Source organism: Papio anubis, chromosome 14 (genome assembly GCF_008728515.1).
Source record: "Papio anubis isolate 15944 chromosome 14, Panubis1.0, whole genome shotgun sequence".
Lineage (NCBI taxonomy): Eukaryota > Metazoa > Chordata > Mammalia > Primates > Cercopithecidae > Papio > Papio anubis.
The window spans coordinates 99,845,407-99,865,986 of record NC_044989.1 but is presented as its reverse complement, the minus strand read 5'-3'; the positions used below and the strand labels follow the sequence as shown (position 1 = coordinate 99,865,986).

General features: G+C 38.1%; 1 long non-coding RNA gene across 1 annotated transcript in view; it reads left to right on the top strand.

Moving 5' to 3' along the window:
* Window positions 1–20,580, top strand: part of LOC110741147 — a 174,166-nt gene that overhangs the window by 1,748 nt on the left and 151,838 nt on the right. The window lies entirely within an intron of this gene.

The window sequence follows — 20,580 nt, the reverse complement described above, 5'->3', positions numbered from 1 at the left end:
TGGATAACTGGATAAACAAAATGATATATATCCATATCTATATATACTATATATAGTATTCTGTGGGGTGTGTGTGTGTGTATATATATTCTATGGTATATATATTTATATATACTTATATACCGTGGAAAACTACTCGGCCATCAAAAAAGAATGAAAATTATGTCTTTCACACTAATATGGATAGAATTAGAGGCCATTATCTTATGTGAAATAACTCAGAAATAGTCAAAAACTGTTGTTCTCACCTACGAGTGGTAGTTAAATAGTGTGTACACCTAGACACAGAGAATGGAATGATAGATACTGGAGACTCAGAAAAGTACGTCAGTGGGAGGTGAGTGAGGGATCAAAAATTTTCTAATGAGGACTATGTGCATGATTCAGGTGATGGATACACTAAAAATCCAGACTCCACCACAACACAATATATTCATGCAACAAGACTGTACTTGTACCCCCTAAATCTATAAAAATAAAAGAAAATAAATGTAAAAAATTACAACAAATTAAAAGTCTCCATAGATAATTCTGGTGGACATCCAGCTTTAGGAACCTTTTACTAATGAGGCCATGGAGACATCGTTTTCTATTTATGAATTTAAGAATCATTTTGTTTCTAAGTCTCTTGTCCTTTGGTTATAATTCTAGTTAAAGTTCTGAACTCCTCTAAAGGACAAACGATAACAAAAAATGCAAGCTTGCTGATGTTTGCTTAGAAGCGTGAGTTTTCTCCTAGCCTTGTCACAAAGCACACAGTTGAGTTGATGTTCAAACATGGAGGATGACAGGCGAGTTTGTGAGCTTTATTTTACTGGGTTTATGGGGAGACGCTTATTATTTTCTCTGCGCAGTTACATATCCAATTTAGCACCAAGAAGCATCTCACTGAGAATGGGCATCATTGCCCAAACTGGGTTCCATGGAACACTTGTGTACCGAGGGAGAATAAAATATTTGAGTGTCAAAATAAATCTGTGACCAGGCATGGTGGCTCATGCCTGTAATGACAGCACTTTGGGAGGCCAAGCGGGGAGAATCACTTGAGGCCAGGAATTGGACACCAGCCTGGCCAACATCTCAAAACCCCAACTCTACTAAAAATATAAAAATTAGCGGAATGTGGTGGTGTGCGCCTGTAGTCCCAGCTACTGGGGGCGCTGAGGTGGGAGAATCGCTTGAACCCAGGAGGCAGAGGTTGTAGTGAGATGAGATCGTGCCACTGCACTCCAACCTGGGTGACAGAGTGAGACTTCGTCTCAAAAAATTAAATACATAAATTTGTAAAATGAAGTATGTATTCTCCCTTGAGGGTCATAATTGGTAATAGAAATGCTTCAGGTGATGAAAACTCCTATAGGGTCAAGAATTGTTTAGCTAATTTTTCTGACCAAATTCAGCCTTTTATTTTAACATTTTGTGGGACACTGATGTATTACGGAATACCATGTGAGAAATGTTAACCTGTGACATGCCACAGAAAAGTCTTCATAAATAGCTCTCTGGTTATGGCAGAAAGAAAATGGGCTTTACTTTAACCCCAGCTGTATAAACTGGTTCTAATACTTCATTCCAGTGACACCAAAAATAAACCACTTAGTTTTCCCAAGCTTCAATTTCTTCACTTCTAAGATAGGGGCAATATGAGGACCAAGTCAGTGAGGTGTCTGCCATGGAGGAGATATTGCATAGGTGTTGGTCAAGCTTACATTGGGTTCTCTGTCCTTGGCATAGTTTTCATAAGAGCAGCTGAATGTGTCCCATGTAATCAAGTGCAAGGCCAACTCATTTGCATGCCTTGGCAGCAGGTCAGATGTGCTCTTGTTTAATGATCTGAGCTTACCCTCCTAATGTATGAGCCCCCCATCCCTCTAAGCTCCTTCAAGGTAGAGACCATGCTTCACTCAACATTAAACCCCCAATAGAGAGCCACTGTTGTCTGCTTGAAGCTGTGCCACAGGATAGCGCTGATTGAAACATGGTGATATATAATAGGAATTGGTATTTGCTATCCCTTTTTGTTACAGTCTTATCTTGGCCATTCTAGTTAAATATCTGGAGGTTCTTCCCTCTTGGTAGAGGCCCTTCTCCAGACCCATAAGCAAGAGTGGATGAGGGCTGGCTGGTAGGGACTTCAAGTTAGACAAGACTTTCTTGCAGGAGACAGAGGTCCACCCTTTCCACAACATGGCAGCATCTGCTCCCAACAATTTGCATCTACATGTACAGTTTTACGCTTGCAGAACTGAAATCAAATGTAGAACATCATATTTCCTGGCACTGTGGGAGAACTGCATCTGCAGTGAATAGTCCTAAAAACATGAGAAATGAGGATGCAGAGTGGGGACCTGCCACCCACTGACTGGCTCACATGGGTGGGTTCCCGTTGGACATTTCACTTTCTTTGTCTCTTCTATTCTTCACAGCAACTTGTGAAATAGGCGCTATTGTCTCCCTGTTCGATGACGCTGAGTATTTCAGTGAAGTGCCAAGCATACTGTATAGATATGTCTTCAGTAAAATGAAACCAATGTATTTTTGCCCCTAGAGGAAGAGATACGCTCAACTTGCCCAAGGTCATGGAGTAAACCCAAAATTTAAACCAGGTATTTTGATTCCAAGATCTATGCAGTTTCTGCTCTGCTGTATGGTCTTCCAGAATAGACACAGAAAGGCTTTTTTGCTGTGGTATAAAGCTATTCTTTCTCACCCTATCTTTTGTTTTAACCTTTTAAAACTAAAATACAACATAAATACAGAAATATGAAATAATCACAAATACATCTTAATGATTTATTATACAACTAACACTGATAAACCCCCACTCTGTTCCTGAATGACAGCATTTCTCCGCTCCAGAAAACTTCCTCATTACCTCTCCCAGGCCCACTGGGAGAAAGGGGAGCCACTCAATGAGTAACCATCTTTGCCTTTTTTCAGTTTGTATGTCCCTCCAATCACCGTAGTTTAGTTTTGCCTCCTTTAGGAGACTTATATTAATGGACGATACAGAACTCATTGTTTGGTGTTTTACTTCTTTCCATCAAACAATTTGCTTATGAGATTCATTCAAGGTATTATGTTCATTCATCCTATTTCATTACTGTATGAAGACCAATCATCCCAGTTTTCCCAGAAACAGACTGTTTATTCATCCGTTTACCTGCTGAAGGGCATCTTGATTGTTTCCATGTTTTAGCAATTATGACTAAAACTTCTATAGACATAATGTGCAGGTTTTTGTGTGGACATGTTTCCACGTCCTTTGATAATGACCAAGGAATTCAATTGCTGGATTATATGGTAAGAGTATATTTAGTTTTGTAAGAAACTTCCAAAGTGACTTCCAAAGTGACTGAATCATGTGTTCCCACAAGCAACGAATAAGAGTTCCTGTTGCACCACATCCTCACCAGCATTTCATTCTGGATTTTGGCTTTACAAATAGGTGTTTAATGATATTTCATTGTTGTTTTAGTTTGCATTTCCCTGGTGATACAGAATGTGGAGCTTCTTTTCCTAGGCGTATTTGTCATCTGTATATCTTCTTTGTTGAGGTGTCTCTTAAAATCTTTGATCTATTTTTAAATCAGGTTGTCTGTGTTCTTACTGTTGAGTTTTAAGTGTTCTTTGTGTATTTGGGGTAGAATCTTTTAGCAGATATGCGTTTTACAAATATTTTCTCCTATCTATGGCTTGTACTTTACTTTCCTGATACTTTTTCATAGAGCGAATGTTTTTAGTTTTAATGAAGTCCAGCTTATTAGTACCTTTATTGTTGTATCTAAAAAGTAATAAAGATATCCAAGGTCAGCTAGATTTTCTCCTATGTTATTTTTCAGAAGTTTTATAGTTTTGCGTTTTTTACCTTTAGATTTATGATCCACTTTGATTAAGCTGTTGTGAAGATTGTAAAGTCTGTGTCTAGATGTATTTTTTTTCTCATGTGCACAGCCAGTTGCTCCAGCACCATTTGTTGAAGTCTATATTTGCTCCATTGTACTGCCTTTGCTTCTTTGTCAAAGATTAGTTGACTCTAGTTATGTGAGTGTATTTCTGGGTTCCCTGTTACGTTACACTAATTTATTTGTCTACTATTTCATTAATATCACATTGTCTTGATTACTGTGATCTTATAGTAAGTTTTGAAGTCAGGTAGTGTCAGTAATCTGATCTTGTGTATTGAGTTGCCTTTCTGAGTCTTTTACTTCTTCATATAAACATTAGAATACCTTTAGTTCTTCTTCGATATCTTTCATCAGAACTTTGTATTTTTCCTCATACAGATCTCATGCATACAGTGTTAGATTTATATGCAAGTATTTCATTTTTGAGGGGGTGCTAATGTAAATGGAATTGTGTTTTTTATTTCAAGTTGCACTTGTTCATTGCTAGAATATACAAAAGCAATTGACTTTTGATTACAAGCCTTGTATCTTTTAACTTTGCTGTAATCACTTATTAAAGATTTTTCATTTCATTTTCTACATAGATGACCATGCACTCTGCAAACAAAGATGATTTTATTTCTGCTTCTCCAATCTATATATCTTTTATTTCACTTTCTTGTCTTATCGCATTAGCTAGGACTTCTAGTGTGAGGTTGAAGAGCAGTGGTAAGACGGGAAATCCTTGTCTTGGTCCTGAGATTAGTGGAAAAGCTTTACATTTCTCACTGTTGAGTGTAAAGTTAGTTGTAGGTTTTTTTTTTTTTAGATGTTCTTCTTTTTAATTTTTTTTTTTTTGAGACGGAGTCTCGCGCTGTGTCACCCAGGCTGGAGTGCAGTGGCGCGATCTCGGCTCACTGCAAGCTCCGCCTCCCAGGTTCAGGCCATTCTCCTGCCTCAGCCTCCGAGTAGCTGGGACTACAGGCGCCCGCCACCACGCCCGGCTAGTTTTTCGTATTAAATTTAGTAGAGACGGGGTTCCCCTCCATCCTATGTTAGCCAGAGAGTGTTTACCTTAAATGGGTGTTGGATTTTGTCATAAGTTTTTTCTGTATATACTGAGATGATCATGTGATTTTTCTTCTTTACCCTGTTAATGTAATAGATTACATTAACTGATTTTTGAATATTGAACTGGACTTATGTACCTGGGATAAATCTCATTTGGTTGCAGGATATAATATTTTTAAATATTGTTGGATTCAATTTGCTAATATTTTGTTGAGGAGTTTTGCATCTACATAAGCAATATTGGTCGGTAGTTGTCTTTTCTCATAGTGTCTTTGGTTTTGGCAAGTAATGCTGGCCTCAAAGAATGAGTTAGCCAGTATTCCCTCTGCTTCTATCTTCTAGAAAAAATTGTAGACAATTTATATAAATTCTTCTTTAAGTGTTTGATAGAATTCCCCAGGGAACCCATTTGGGCCTGACACCTTCTGTTTTAGGTTATTAATTTATTTTTTACAAAATATAGGCCTATTCATATTGTCTATTTTTTGTGTGAGTTTAGACATCTTGTGTGTTTCAAGAAATTCTTTTGTTTCACCTAGATTTTCACATTTGTGGGCATAGAGTTGTTAACAATACTCTTTTATTACCTTTATATGTCCATGGGCCATGTAGTAATATCTGCTCTTTAATTTCTGATATTAGTAATTTGTATTCTCTTACTTCATTTCTTAGCCTGGCTAAAGGTTTATCAATTTATTGCTCTTTTCAGAGAAACAGCTTTAGGTTTTATTAATTTTCTCTATTGATTTCCTGTTCTAAATTTCATTTATTTCTGGTCTAATTTTTATTATTTCTTTTTTTAAAATTTACTTTAAATTTAATTTACTTTTTTTTTCTAGTTTCTGAAGGTGAAAGCTTAGAAGAATGATTTTAGATTTTCTCATATATGCATTCAATGCTATAAATTTACCTCTAAGCACTGCATTCAGTATATCCCACATATTCCAATAAATTATATTTTCGTTTTCATCTAGTTCAAAATATTTTAAAATATCTCTTGATAGTCTCCATTGACTTCTGTGTTATTTAAAAGTATGTTATAAAATCTCCAAGTATTTTGGGATGTTTCAGCTCTCTTTCTGTTATTGATATTTAGATTAATTCTGTTTTGGTTTGAGAGCAAACATTGTTATGATTTCTATTTTTTTGAGCTGATTATGATTGTTTTATGGATCAGAATGTGGTCTATCTTTGTGACTATTTCATGTGAGTTTAAGAGTATGGGTTTTCTGCTGTTGTTGAATGAAATGGTCTATAAATATCAATTATATTCAGTTGATGGTGCTGGTAAGTTGAGCTGTGTTCTTTATGATCTTCTGGCTTTGAAATCTCCCCATTTCTGATACAGGGATGTTTAAGTCTTCAACTATGATTGTGGATTAATGTTTCTTCTTAAAGCTCAGTCTCATGTATTTGGATACTCTATTATTAGGCAAATACACATTAAGAATTGGTATGTCTTCTGGGAGTATTGACCCCGTTATCATTATATAATGCCCCTCTTTTTCCCTAACTAATTTCTTTGCCCTGAAACCTACTCAGTCTGAAATATAGCTGCTCCCATTTTCTTTCTTTATTCCACTAGTTTTATTCTCTATATATCTTTACATAAAGTGGGTTTCTTGTCAATAACTTACAGAAAATAGGTTGAACCTTATTTTTTGATCCACTCTGACAATCTTTGTCTTTCAAATCGTGTATTTAGAACACTGATGTTTAAGACGATTATTGATATAGTTGGATTAATATCTGTCATATTTGTTATTGTCTCTATTTGTTGCCCTAATTTTTGTTCCTATTTTTGTCTTCCATAGCTTTTCTGCCTATTGTGGTTTCATTTGAGCATTTTATATGATATCATTTTCTCTGCTGTTTTACCATATTTTATATATATATACATGTATGTGTGTGTATATGTGTGGGTGTATGTGTATATATATGTATATATAATTTACTTTTTTGGGGTTGTTGCCCTAGATTTTAGAACATACATTAACAACAAATCCAAGTCTACTTTCAAATAACAAAGTACCATTTCACAGGTAGAGCAAGTAATTATAATAACAAAACATTCCTAATTTCCTTCTTTGTGCCCTGTGTCATTGCTTTCCTTCATTTCCCTTATATATAGGCATATATGTGTATATACTCATGCATCACATAATGACATTTCGGTTAATAATAGACTGCATGTATGATAGTGATCCCATAAAAATATAATACCATATTTTTTGCTGTACCTTTTCTACATTTGGATATATTTAGATACACACATACTTACCATGGTGTTACAATTGTCTACAGTATTCAGTACCATGCTGTACAGGTCGGTAACCTAGGAGTAATAGGCAATATCATATAACCTACGTATATAGGAGGTTGTACCATCTAGATTTGCATAAGTACATTCTATGATATTTACTTAATGATGAAATCAACTAAGAGCACATTTCTCAAGATGTATCCCTGTCGTTGTGTGACACATAATGACACATATGACTGTATGTGTGTGTATATATACACATATTTACATACATATATGTATACACATGCATATATATACTAAATAATGTAAACATTATTGCTTCTATTTTGAAAATAATGTCTGTTAGATCAATTAATAATAAAAAAGTTTTTATTTTACCTTCACTTATTCATTCTCTGATGTTCTTTCTTTTTAAATTTACATCAGTTTCTTTTTTATATCATCTTCCTTTTCTTTGAAAAAATTTTTTAACATTTATTGCAAGGCAGGTCTACTAGCAAAAAATTTGCTCCGTATTTGTTTGTCTAAGAAAGTGTTTCTCCTTGATTTTACAGTATAATTTAATAGAGTACAGAATTCTAGGTTGGTGAGTTTTTTTTTCTCTTCATGCTTTAAGTATTTCACTCCACTGTTGTCTTATTTGCATGGTTTTTGAGAAGTGGTAAAATGTTTTGTTTGTTTTGTTTTGTTTTATGCTTCATGTTATCTGAGTTCCTGGGCCTGTGGTTTTCTGTCTGTTATTAATTTGGGAAAATTGGGCCTTTGGGGGAATTTGTTGAGCTTATGGGATCACTGTCATATATGTAGGCTGCCATTGACCACAGTGTCATTTTGTGAATACATGAGTGTAAATATATATGCTTATATGTAAGTGAAATGAATAAAAGCAATGATCCAGGGACAAAAGGAGGAATTAGGAATATTTTGTCGTTATTGCTTTAAATGTTGCTTCTCTTTCTTTCTCTCTTAATTCTTTTTCTGGTGTTCCCATTAGTCATCTGCTACATCTTTCGTAGCTGCTCTGCAATTCTTAGATACTCTGATTTTTTGTTTTTCCCCTCTTTTTCTCAGTATTGAAAGCTTCCATTGTGATATCCTCAAACTCAGAGTTTCTTTCCTTGTTGTGATAATACTACTTATAAACTCATCAAAGTCTTTATTTTTGTTATAGTGTTTTTGATCTCTAGCATGTATTTTTTATTCATCTTTAGAATTGTCATGTCTCTGCTTACCTTATCCATCTGTTCTTCCATGTTGTCTACTTTTTCCATTTAAAGCCCTTAGCATGTTAACCATAACTTTAAAAAATTCCTGGTTTGGTAGTTCTGACATTCCTGCTGTATCTGACTGTTGTTCTGATGTTTGTTCAGGCTGTTCAACTGAATTCATTATTTTTTAGTATGCCTTGTAATTTTCTGTTGAAAGATGGACATGACATACTTGGTAAAAGAAGAAGAGGCATTTAGCAATATAGTGGTAAGGTGTATGAGAGGGGAAGTGTTTTATAGTCCTATGACTAGGTTTCAGTCTTTTAATAAGGCTGTATCTCTGGACTGTGATTTTCAAAAGTTCTTCTCAGTTCTCTCCCATCCTTAGGTGGGACGGGATGGCTAGCGGGGCCTGGAGTGTGACATTTCCTTTTCCCCAGGTAAGTTAGGCTCTAATAAAACTCCAGAAAGTTTGGTTCTAAGTAGTTTCTGCTGAGGGCATATCTTGTTAAGGAGCACAGTATGCTCTGGGGCAGGAACCCCCAAACACTGGGCTGTGGACTGGTACCAGTCCGTGGCCTGTTAGGAACCGGGCTGTACAGCAAGAGGTGAGTGGTGGGCAAGGCAGCATTACCGCCTGAGCTCTGCCTCCTGTCAGATCCATGGCAGCATTAGATTCTCATAGGAACGTGAACCCTATTGTGAACTGCTCATGCGAGGGATGTAGGAGGTGTGCTTCTTATGAGAATCTAATGCCTGATGATCTGAGGTGGAACAGTGTCATCCTGAAACCATCTCCCCACCTCATCTGTGGAAAAATTGTCTTCCAGGAAACCAGTCCCTGGTGCCGAAAAGGTTGGGGACTGCTGCTCTGGGGTGTTTCAAAAACGGTTACTTTACCTCTGCCCCTGCTGGAATCCTGACAGGATTTTCTCTGATATTCAGTATGATAATTTAATAGTATCTCAGGAGGTAAAACCTACAAAAGTGTGGGAGCCCCACATGATTTTTTTTAATTAAAAAATTTTTAATTTAGAGAAACTTAGGAAGAGCATACCATCTGGATGTATTTTGTGCTACTACCAAAGTTGTAGAGAAAAACAGCAGAGGCTGACAATGTCCATGTACCATTCTGAAATCCCTGATGATTAGAGTAGTGAGAACTGGGATAGAATTTTTAAATCTTTAAAAAAATTTTAAAATTAAGAAAAGAAAATTTTAAGAGGCAAGGTCTTCCTCTGCCACCGAAGCTGGAGTGCAGTGGCATGATCATAGCTCAATGCAATCTCAAACTCCTGGGTTAAGGAGATCCTCTTGCCTCTGCTCCCCAAAGTAGCAGGGATTACAGGTACATGTCACCATGTCAGCAAAAAAAAAAAAAAAAAAAAAATTGCAGAGACAGGCTTTCATTTTGTTGCCCAGGCTGGTCTGGAACTCCTGGCTTAAAGCAATCCTGCCTTAGCCTCCCAAAGTTCTGGGATTACGGGCATGAGTGACTGCAGCCAAACCCCCCTGGACTTTTTAACTTTCAGACTTGTCCACACAGATCCTCCAGAAATTAGTTGCTTAATTTCCCTACCCTGGCACTGGTTTCAACTTGTGGTTTCTGCTCAGGTTAAGTTGTGATTCTCTGTATTCACCTGTTTGTTTGTCCAATTTTGAGATGGAAGTTTATCCTGTGACCTCATTTCTCTGACTTATCTAAGAAGAGTTGTTGATTTTTCAGTTTTATCTGCTTTTTATTTCTTAGGATGGAGTGGTAACTTCTAACCTTTTTACACACTGTGTCTAAAACCCAAACAGTTGTGTTTTAGTACTGGAAATTCTATGTTCCTGGAAATTTCTTAGTTCTGGACACACTAGGATAGTTAGTTTACGCTATGAGTACAGCATAATTTATTTACCCATTCTGATTCAACATAGCACTGAAGTACTAGCAAGTGCAATTAGGCAGAGAAAGAACTAAAAGGCATCCAAACAGGAAAAGAGGAAGTCAAAGTGATTCTCTTTGCAGACTAAATGATCTTATATAGAAAAAAACCCTGAAGACTCCACCAAAAAACTCTTAAAATTGATAACAAAGTCAGTAAAGTTGCAGGATACAAAATCAACATACAAAAATCACTAGCAGCCAGGCGCGGTTGCTCATGCCTGTAATCCCAGCACTTTGGGAGGCCGAGATGGGCAGATCACCTGAGGTCAGGAGTTCGAGACCAGCCTAGACAAACTGGTGAAACCCTGTCTCTACTGAAAATACAAAAACTAGTTGGGGGTGGTGGCAGGCACCTGTAATTCCAGCTACTTGGGAGGCTGAGGCAGGAGAATCGCTTGAACCCGGGAGGCCGAGGTTGCAGTGAGCTGAGATCATGCCACTGCACTCCAGCCAGGGTGACAGAGTGAGACTCCACCTCAAAAAATAAAAATAAAAATAAAAATCAGTAGCATTTTTATACACCAATAGTGAACTTGCTGAAAAAGAAATCAAGAAAGCAATCCCATTTAAAATAGCTACAAAAATAAAATAAAATACTCATAATAAATTTAACCAAGGAGGTGAAAGACCTCTACAATTTTAAAACTATAAATCATGGATGAAAAAATAAATCCAAGATTACACAAACAAATGAAAAAGCATAAGATGGTCATGGATTGAAAAAAAAATTATTAAAATGATCATGCTACCCAAAACAATCTACAGATTCAAGGCAATCCTTATCAAAATACCAACAGCATTTCTCACAGAAATAGAAAAAATAATCCTAAAATTCATGTGGAATCACAAAAGACTTCCAATAGCCAAAGCAATACTGAATAAAAGGAACAAAACCGAAGGCATCACTTTATCTGACTTCAGAACCTACTATAAAGCCATAATAATCAAAAGAGCATGGTATTGATATAAAAATGGACACATAGGACAATGGAACAGAATAGAAAATCAAGAAGTAAATTCACATATTTATAGCTTAATGATTTTCAACAAAGATGCCAACAACACACATCAGGGAAAGAATGCCCTTTTAAAAAATGGCACTAGCAAAACTAAATATACATATGCAGAAGAATGAAACTTGACCCCTATCTCTCACCATATACAAAAATCAACTCAAAATGGATTAGAGGCTTAAATGTAAGACCAGAAACTATCTATTTTGACAATCAAGGAGATTTATTTGCTTTTCCACATTTCATGCTATTATGAATAATATTGCTGTAAGCATTTATGTATCAGTCTCTTAATGAGTATGTCTGAGTAGTTCTATTGGTTATATACACAAGAATGGCATTGCTGGTTCAAAGGATATGGATGTCTTCAACTTTAGTAGATAGTGCTACTATCTGCTATCTACATAGCTTCCCACAGTCATAGTGTAAATTTTCAATCAATTTACACTTCCATTGTTAGTGTATTCTAAGAGTCAGTTGCTCCTCAGCCTTGTCATCACTTGGAATCATCAGGCTTTAATTTTAACAATGCTAGTTGGTATGTAGTGGCATCTCATTTAATTTTAATTTGTCATAGGCCTCTTTTTAAACTGTGTACCAGGATACTACTGGCACCCAAGCAGACTTGGGGTATGGTTACCTTTCAGGTCAATTCTAAGCAGTCTAGACACACATTGCTTGTCACATGTCAGAGATGTCAGTATGCCTGAGGGAGCCATATTTTTCTGAAACTCATTTACAAAAGTGAGGGACGTTCTTGACTGTATGTGAATAAGTAGGGTGGGCTCTTAGCAACAAACAGCAATGTTGCCAAGTTCAGAGACATCATAAGCTTGAGAGATTCAGTCGCATTTTTCCATCACAGGGCTCACTACTGTAATCATCAGGGATTCTGGAATGGTACACGGACACTGTCAACCTCTACTGCTTTTCTCTACAACCCTGGCAATAGCACAGAATAAATCCAGATGGTGTTCTCTTCCTGTGTGGCATCCCATGAGTGAGGTTCTCATGAGCACACTCCCGCCCTGACCTACCTGTCCAATGATGGCAAGGAATACATTGGTCACACTAGCAGAGGACAAATTTCTATTTAAACTGGCCAAGCTCATGATTAAACCAGGACATATTGATTGGAGATTTTTCTCCTGGCTGTAGTAGCGTAGTCAGAGGGCTGCCAAACCAGATGTCATTGAGACAGGGGTATTGCCTGCTCCTGGGACACCAGCAAGAAGTTTCTGAATACTGAGAACTGTGAAGGCAAGGCCCTGCCCAGGGCAGTCAGCAACTGACCTCTTATGGCCTGCATTCTCCACAGGGGTCCTGATAAAAACAAAGGCTTGAGGTTTAGGGAAAAAGCTGTATGAGTAGTGGTTATCAAAGTCACTCATTCAAGGTCAAAGCTGCTTACTCAAGGTCCGTAAGAATTATTCCACCCCCCGCAGGGTGCCATGACCACTTTCCCCAGAAACTTTTCCACCCTTTTTGACGCTTACCTTGCCTGAGAAAATCAACTTGTTCTCTGTTCGTTTGTTTGTTCTTGCTCTTCCTGACTTTTTGACCAATGAACAGTGCAATGACTGGCTTTACTCTCCCCCAGGCTGCTGCTAGCTCTGTCTGCTTTCCCAGGCCTTTGCCTTTGATTCTGGGCTGGCAGCGCAGTATGGAGCCCTAAGGACTTCCATTGCTTGATCATTTGGCCTGTGTTTTGTGGCTCCTTACTAAATATTGAGTCTTACTCACCTTGACCTGGTGGTTCAGAAAAGAGTCATGTTTCTCATCCTTCCCAGAAGACGTGATATGGATGAAAGACCAACATGGCACACGTATACATATGCAACAAACCTGCATGCTGTGCACATGTATAGAACTTAAAGTATAATAATAATAATAATAATAGATGGGTATCCAGAAATCCTTACTGAGGAGTCTGAATCACTTTCAGGCCCACATGGCTCATACATACTCTATATACATCAGTACCGAAGCACATTCGCAAATGATGTTTTTAGAAGAACGAAAGGGTGAGCAGAATCCCAGGACTTCCAGGGAAAGAAACGGTCTCCTCCACTGTGCCCACATAGCCAGATTCAAATGCTGTTTATGATTTTATAATGGTATACAGAATCACACAACAGAAATGTGCCAGATAGGGCTTCTGGGTAAGATAGACATTTGAAAAGTAGGCATTTGTTTGAAAAACTTTAGGCTCTTTTCCCCATGAATCCTTTTCTGTGCTTAATATCCAGAAAGTTGGAAAAAAAAATACGTTTTTATTAATGTTTCAACCGTTTTGCATATCCTGCCATTGTTGCCTTCCACAGCCTCGGCGCTAGACGATGGCGCTAATACCAGACCTGCCTTCTCCCCTCAGAAAGGCCTGTGCTCACTGCTCTGAAGATGCGGCCTCAGGGTCATCCCAGGCCATTCTGTAGCTTGGAGCGGAGGTCTACACACAGTGGATTTGGCTGTCTCACTGTAGCACCAGCTGGTTGTCTATGGTAGGAAAGAATTGAAAGAGTATTTTACACCATGGAAATTGTCTTTCAGGCCCAGATGGACCGTCGCCGTTCTAGCTTTGACAGGCCAGGATAGATATATTCAGAAAGCCTTCCAGCTATTTAGTAACTCTTCCAAAACACTGTCAGCACCCATGCTAGGATGCAGGGAGTGGGAAGGAAGTCTAAGTAGGGAACTAAGCCTAGTTAGTATATATTTGCATAATTATCTTGCAGTGAATGGATGTGTGACTGGGGGCAGGGCGGGGGTCTCATGGACACTGGAAGCCAGAAAGGAATCTGAGTCTACCTGGGTCAGCGCCTCTGGGCCCCTTCAATGCAAACTCTTGTGTGTTTTAATTATCAGGTTAAAAGGAGCAAAGTTCCTCCAAATCAGCTCACCTGGGAGCTAAAAAGCTAAGGGCCCATTTAGATTTACCTCCTGTTCTTTGAAGGGCAGGGGTCAGCCTGGGGCCACCTCCACCTGCAGCCTCTCCTGGAGGGTGAGGAAGAAAGAGGTTGGCCATAGCTAGATCTCTTAGGTCATGGTCACACACCTGGGATCAACGATGCTGTGCCATAGCAAGTATTTTTAAGATAAGATTATAAAGATACTATAGAATTCATGGCAGAGGCACTCTACATTTAAATATAGCTTTGTGACTGTTAGCAAAATGCTGTGGTTATGATCTATTAATATACCTGTTTGCCTAAGACAGAGAGAAGGGGGTGGATGGAAGGGGGAGAGTGAGAGAGTGAGAGAGATGGGTAGGGAAGAGAGAAAGAGATATAGCACACTTCACCTGAGTGATAAAAGCTCATTTATTTTAAAGCTAAGCTAATGCCCCTTTTTTGACTAGACTTTTCTTTTTCACTTGGAAAGTTCTCTAATGAAAGCTTTCAAGAATTATAACATTTATCCGTTAGGGAGGGGAAATTAAAGGTATAAATGGTGGTCTGCTCTGCCTTGTTTACTGACCATCCTTGACCCTCACAAAGTAGTTTTCTAGGCTGCAGAAATCCCTACAATTCTAAATATTTTCCTTCATACATAGCATTATAATTTTTAAATTTAAAAATTTCTTCAAGCTTCCTAGAGCAGCATATTTAAAAGAAAGACAGTGCAATTGTTGATAGGGAATTTAGTCTTAATGCCTTTCGTAAGAAAACCTGGGGGATTTTTTTTTTCCCTTTTCTTTTTTGGCTTTGTTTTGTTTTGCACCTGTATGTAGAACGTAGAATTAAGCTCTGGTTTTATGATTATGTATACTTTAAAAATACAAAGTATTTTTTAATGCTCTCAAGAGTTTCATTCAGCACATTAAATAAGTTATTGCACTTCTTAGTTGGGAGTTACCAGTTGTGTTTTGACGGACTGGTAATCATTGAACAGATCCTTGCCTTAAAATAACTGTATTAATGTCCCTGTGATGGCTGATTATGAATAAGTTCAAAACAAACCTCGTTAAAAGAACAGCTCTGGAAGGGAACAGGTTGTCTCAGGTAAGGCAGCTGACTTATGCTCTGTGGGGTAAACGACTGTATGTTTAAAGTGAAACACCAGACTGCTTGGCTATTAGCCAGTTTCATGTAAATAGGAAAAAAAAAAAACCCAAAAAACACTCCCCTCCTATGTCTGTATTTCCATCACTTTCTTCATTTAACAGGCCAACATGGTTTAGATTTTCCTCAAGATATTCATTAGAGGAAAAAGAAAAATACAAATATTATATTTTCCATTGGAACCAACATTAGGCAACTAAACTGGGCTGCTTTTGAAGAACCACAGTGCCTAAAATTTTCTTTTTCATTTTAAGTCAACATTACTCTGATAAATGTAGAAGTCAGAGTGTTCATAAGGAGACATACAAGTGTCGTGTAAATAATCAATCCAAAATGAAGTCTTCCCTTGTCAATTATGAATCACAAGGGTACATTTTCAGTTAGCTTTTGAGTCCATTTGAATCATTTCCCCTCATCCTAATCAGTGTATGTTGGCTGAGCACACAGTGTGTGTGGGGGGATGATGCACAAAGCTGTCTGCCTATGAGTGCTGCCTCCAAGGGGTATATGATCACTCAGGTATTCAATGTGCCCTAACACAAAGCCATTTTTTTTTTGCAGCCTTTTATATTTCGTTAAGAGTTTTCCATAGTTAAGATGTTTCCCCTCAAATCATTTGCTTGAAATTAAATGTGTGCCCCCAAATAAAATATCTGAATATATGAATTTCTGAAAGGTATAAATTTCCTGAAATTTCTGAATGCATACATTTCCAGTAGACTGTTTGCTTATGCTAGGACTGAAATCTTCAGGCTAAATGTCTTGTTGATTTGCACTGTTCCTGTGGAATTTAATGTAAGTTATACTACATGCTGCAGTAAGAAAGGTCCAAAAAGACACTCATCTCTCTTAATAATTTATATAAAATACACATGTGCAATGTATATATTTGTGTGAAAAATATACAGAGTTGCTGTTAGGCCTTGTTGGTCATGTTTTGGGAACTCTACAGAAAACATTAAAATTCATGTTTAAAAATGACTGCCCTTTGAGAGAGCTGCTCTGTATTTGAAGATGCACCTTTCTTCTACAAGACAGGAGGATGTGGTTTTAATTTTTCATTTTGTATCCCTTTTCTTCCTTTGTGCATTCATGGATATTTTAACTTCAAGATTACCAAAATGGTTGGACATGTTTTTCATGGTGGCCTCGTTTCTTACAGTGTTTTGCACATAAAAATGTCAAAAGTATATGACCGAACAAAGCCCTCCCGCATTTGGTTTCGACATAAGTTCCAGTTACACTAATTACCAGAGCAGAATTGGGATTTATTTTTCTCATTATTAAAGCATACAACTCAGTTCATAATGGGTTATATTATCCGCCACAAAGACACTGATTCTCCAGTTGCTTAAAGCCTTGGTCAGAGCTTACTAGTTTCCTGCGAGTGGCTTCTAGGCAGAGGCTGCAGAGGGAAAGGTTGTAGAAATGCTTGCCAGAGGGCTGGACCTGCACCCCCAAGGAGAGAATGAATGATGTCATCCCAAGTGTTCAAAAACGAAGAGGAAGAGAAAGAATCACATTGTTATCACAATGTTCCCAAACACGAGTCTCATTACGATAATCTAGTTTTTCTCAATCTGCTTTTAAAATTTCACCTGACAAACCCTTTATGCTTTTTTTTTTTTTTTTCACTTAAAGTTTAAGTTAAAACAGAATCTGGCCAATGTCCAACAACCAGAAAGAGACAAGCTGGGAAAATGAACATTCTCCCCAAGGAAGGGATGCTGTAGCCTTGCACGTTAGGGGGAAATTCAGAGCAGCAGAATTCCAGTAGTTTCTGGAAAACTAGCCTCATGACTCCCATAAGGCAGTTCCAGATATTTATTAAGCAGTCAGTACATGCCAGGCTCCATTCTAGACATTGGGGATACAGCCAGAGCCTTTGTGAAACAATTGGAGTGTCTCCGCAAGTTTAGTAGACTTGTATCTTCACCTTTGTGTTGAGCCACATTCATAGCTTGACATCAACCACTGGTGGGTGGATTCACACCACAAAATCAGCAAATGCTACAAGTCATTGTTTTTTCCTTCTCTTCAGAGAGCTGGTTGTTAAGCATTTACCAGTATGTTTACCACTTACGTTCTCCTGGGGGCTGGGGGGCTGGGAAGACAAATAATAAACCATAAATATGTGATAGGTCAAGTAGGTGATGGCTATCCTCTGAAGAAGGATAAAAGACAGCAGGGGATTGAGAGAATAATGGATCGAGATGCCTGAAACATTGTACTTTTTGTCTGTTTTTTGTTTTGTTTTAGTAGATAACATTTAGGACAGGTAGTTTGACTTAAAAAAAGCCTAGGGAAAGGGGAGACAGGAGGCCTGGGTGCCAACCTCAGTAGTTCTGCGATTTTCTATAAGTAACGTTTCTTAAGCCTCAGTTGTCTTGTTTGTAACCTAGCTGTATGGAACCAAATGCTCCCAAAGATTGCTGTCTGTTCTGTGATTCTCCTGATTTTTAAACTAAGTGAAATTTCCCCAACTAGGCCAAAAAGACTCATCTCAGGGCAGAAACAAATGCTTCAAAAAAAAAAAAAATAAAGAAAAGAATCGTTACTACATTCACTACAGGCCTCCACACATCTAAAAGTACTTATAGAAGAACAGTATCTGGGGATCCAGAGGAATCACATGGACTTGCTATCTGATCTATATGAAGAGGGCACATTGTGAAAAGGTTTTCTAGAATGCTTTCACAGAAAGGCCTGTATACCTATTTATAGCAAGAACATGGATTCACTTGAAACCTTTTTTTTTTTTTTTTTTTTTTTTGAGACAATTCTTGCTCTGTCACCCAGGCTGGAGTGCAATGGCACGATCTCTGCTCACTGCAGCCTCCACCTCCTAGGTTCAAGAAATTCTTCTGCCTCAGCCTCCCAAGTAGCTCGGACGGCGGGCGCCTGCCATCACACCTGGTTGATTTTTGTTTCTTTTTTTTTTTTTGTATTTTTAATAGAGATGGGGGTCTCACCATAATGGTCTGGTTGGTCTTGAACTCCTGACCTTGTGATCCGCCATCTTGGGCTCCCATGAAACCTATTTTTTAAGCGCAGTGAGTGCCCTGTTGATTAACAAAGCAAGACCCCAGGATACTGAGTTTTCATGTGACTCAAATGCCTTGCTGCCTCTGCTCCCCCTCCCCACATCTCATTGCTTTCCTGCTGCCCTCATATGGTAGAGGGCATAGATGACAGTGGCAACCAAAGAGACCAAGGACCAGCTTCCACAGGGCCTGAAACGCAGCTCCCTTCCACTCTGAGGGAGCGTCACACTGCAAGGAAAGTGACTGGAGAGACCAGCCAGTGGGAAGGGACATGATGGACAGAGCTGGGAGCCTGAACTCCAATCCCAAGGTCATCTGCCTCCTGCTGCTGACGAACTGTGACCTATTAGGCAAATCATTTAAGACTTCTAAGCCTCGGGCTTTTGTTTTTGCTGTTTTTAATCTATAAAATGGCAAGATGACTATGTCCCAGAGTTGTTCTGTGTATTAAGTGGTGACAACACACCTGATAGTATTTTGCAAACTGTGTAAATATAAAATATCATTTCAATAACACTTCCCCTTTTTTAGCAAAATATTCTATCTCAATAGAGGTTTCCGATTCTGGCCACAAACGTATTTGATGCCAAGATTTAAAAAAGAACTGAATTTCCAGATCTCTATGAGAGAAATTTTATAATCATCTTCAAACAGGGAGTTGCAGACAGAGAAAGTAGAATCAGATTAGCCGGGCTTAACTTAACCCTGATGGGATATTTCAAAGCTGGAATAATTATAGTTTAGATGCTGAACCACAAACAAATACATTTTCAATGACGAAAATCAGCCCTGTAAGTGTCTGAATGCACGAATGCTTTTCTTTACAACTTTAGAGAGCTCAGCTTGCTGAAAAAATGAAAGGGCAATAAAAGGAATCATGAATATGAAAACTGCCTTCATTCGCATCTTCACTTTTTATCCTTTTTTGTCCAGCAATTATTCTAGCTGCATCCTGTCCTCTTCAAGTATCACCAAAGGCTTTATGTGACTTTAAATTTCAAAGCTACAGGTGGCCCACAAGCACCACACTTCAAAGACAGTTTTGATTAAATGAAACAATATTTGTGTAATACAGATCCTGGATCTTTGAACTTCTCCTGTTCAATTCATTGTACAAAAGTTCAATTAGGAGAGATCAGAAGACACCGTTGCCATCTGTCACTCAAGTTTGTCTTTTCAAATATCTTTCATGTCAACCCAAGAACAACAATTTATGTTGAGGATGTAATAATCATAATTCAAAAGCCACTTTCAAAAAAAAAGGCAATGTCCTTTGCTAGGGAGTGTGGTGTGGGCCCATGGAAGCGCTATTTGAAGTGAAATCTTAAGCCTTGGCAGCCTTGTGATTTCTCGTCGTGTTACGACTTGCCTTACTATTGATAACTTGCGCTGACTGCCAACAAAAAAATCTAGCCCAAGAGGCCCCGCGTTTGGTGAGCCTTTGTATCAGTGACTGGAGCATATTTCACTTCTGAATCTTGTGGTTTTTGCCTTCAGTGAAAGAAAAACTGATCCTAACAGTTTTAAACTTGTTAATTCAAGCCATATGTCAGAAAACCAGTCTCCAGATGGTGCCATACCACCTTATATTTACAGGGGACTGCTTTTCAAAACATTATTCTAAAAGCTATATTTGCCCCAAAGTTAATATGTGACATCCTGTGCTATTGAGTACTGTTTTTAAAATAATCTCAGGCTTCGGAATCGCATGCTGATCTAGCAGAAATGTACTGATTATTAAAAACTAATTACTGCCTGCTTTATTGGCAAAAATGTGCTAATCAAGTCCTTGAGCAGGGATGTATGCTGAAAAGGAGAATGCCTTGCCAATCTTCTGTTGCCAAATATGGCAAAAATAAAAGAGGAAACAGAGAAAGGAAAATCATAACCTTGTTGATTATAAATAAGACTTGAATGTTTGAGTGCAAAGTGCCCACAACAGAAATACAGTTACAACGAAGAGACATGATCTCTTTCTGTTCTTGGCTTTGAGAGAAAAGCAAAAGTAAAGTGAAGACTCAAACGTCATAAAAATCCACCACCTAGCAAGGGCCTTCGATCCGTACCCAGTTCCTTTCAAATGGGGTCTCTCGCCAG